Source organism: Macrobrachium nipponense, chromosome 21 (genome assembly GCF_015104395.2).
Source record: "Macrobrachium nipponense isolate FS-2020 chromosome 21, ASM1510439v2, whole genome shotgun sequence".
Taxonomy (NCBI): domain Eukaryota; kingdom Metazoa; phylum Arthropoda; class Malacostraca; order Decapoda; family Palaemonidae; genus Macrobrachium; species Macrobrachium nipponense.
Genome location: NC_087212.1, coordinates 58,729,565 through 58,730,204, shown reverse-complemented (window position 1 = coordinate 58,730,204; position 640 = coordinate 58,729,565).

Below are 640 nucleotides of genomic sequence, written 5' to 3'. Positions count from 1 at the left end.
GAGAGAGATAGAGAGAGAGAGAGAGAGAGAGAGAGAGAGAGAGAGAGAACCTTAACTTTTCCCTTTAGAAGTTGTTACGGATGAATTTCAGATTCTCATTCGAAAGAGAAAAGGTATTTATTTGCGTTTCAGAGGGGATTAAGGAAGAACCTTAAAGTCTGTAATCCAGTATTTACATTATTTTAATTTTTGCGGATCAGCTGAAAATGTTATTGACGCCTGGCGTTTTTTTCCCACTTAGGATTATACTATCAGATTCTTTGGGGTTTTATCAAAACTTCATCTATGTGTCACCATAATTGTTTCTGGTTAACAGGAACTCTCTTCTCACAAACTTTATCCATATCTATATATATATATATATATATATATATATATATATATATATATATATAGTATATATATATGATATATATATATATATATATATATCCTGAAACCTTTGAAAATATACTTAATTTGCGGATGGTGTATTCCAGCGGTTTTAGTATCATGTATATCATATTTGGACATGACCTATGAAATTTGCACATTACAGAATCCGTGGTCAAAGTCATAGCGGTGAAATGTCATTCAAAGTTGTATTGCAGCGTCGCATTGGCAGCCTATAATGTTGAATAATCTTTTATACAGTTGTTAC